Source organism: Piliocolobus tephrosceles, unplaced genomic scaffold (genome assembly GCF_002776525.5).
Source record: "Piliocolobus tephrosceles isolate RC106 unplaced genomic scaffold, ASM277652v3 unscaffolded_13272, whole genome shotgun sequence".
NCBI lineage: Eukaryota > Metazoa > Chordata > Mammalia > Primates > Cercopithecidae > Piliocolobus > Piliocolobus tephrosceles.
The window spans coordinates 1-1,033 of record NW_022294613.1 but is presented as its reverse complement, the minus strand read 5'-3'; the positions used below and the strand labels follow the sequence as shown (position 1 = coordinate 1,033).

The following is a 1,033-nucleotide window of genomic DNA, read 5'->3' as shown; positions in this document are numbered from 1 at the left end:
GGCCCAGAAGGAGCCAGAGGCAGCGGTCCCAGCCCCAGGGACTGGGGGCGAGTCTGTGAGTGGGGAGACCCACTGGGCCCTGAGGAAGTCATAGGGAAGCTGGCCCATGCCAGGACTCACCTCCGGCTTCGCCATGATTTGAAAATGTTACCTGAGGGCAGGTTGCTGCCGAGATGTGACCCCATTATTTTGGCTCCAGAGCGGCTTTATGGGCCACCGGGAGAAGACGGCAGTCCTGAGTGAGCTGGTGAAGAAACAGGAACTTCGATTCATCCATTACTGGAGGGAGAGATGCCATCAGTGAGTGCGAGGCCAGGGCACGGCAGGGGGAGCTGCAGGGCCTCGGAGGGGCCCCAGCGTCTGAGCACTGTCCTCCCTCAGGAATGTTCGTCACCTTATAATAGAGGCAGGGAGCAGTGCCAAAGATACAGCAATGGGAGGAGGACATCATCAGGCTGGTCCAGGACAGGGAGGAGATGAAGGTAGGGTGTGCAACATCTCTGCAGGGGTGGGGGTGGGCGTGAGGTTGGGCGCCGGCAGCAGCGTGACCCCTGAGCACCCCTCCCTCCAGGTGAAGCTGCTGGCGCTGCAGGAGATGCGGTTGTGGCTTGTGCTGACTGCAACAACAAGCACAGCAAATTCCTGGCCGCTGCCCAGAACCCTGCTGATGAGCCCAGTCCAGGAGCCCCACCTCCTCAGGAGCTTGGGGCTGCTGACCAGCATGGTGGTGAGTAGAGCCCTCATGCAGGGCGGGCAGGCAGGAGCAGGGGGCACTCGCACTGTGCTCAGATCCCCGCCTCCCTCTCTCCAAAGATCTTTGTGAGGTGAACCTCACCGACAGCGCCGGGCCTGCGCAAGGAGAGGCCAAGGAGGGTTCTCCCAACGACAACCCTACTGCACAGCCCATCGTGCAGGGTGACCACCAGGAGCACCCAGGCTTGGGCAGCAACCCCTCTGTGCCATTCTTTTGCTGGGCTTGGCTGCGGAGAAGGAGATAAACATCACAATCATCAAAGAGCTGGTCAAGAAATTT

At 60.6% G+C, this 1,033-nt stretch overlaps 1 pseudogene; it reads left to right on the top strand.

The window, feature by feature from the left end:
* The first annotated feature begins 404 nt into the window (after nt 1-404).
* On the top strand, nt 405-998 carry LOC111533745 (annotated as a pseudogene).
* Nucleotides 999-1,033: the final 35 nt, after the last annotated feature.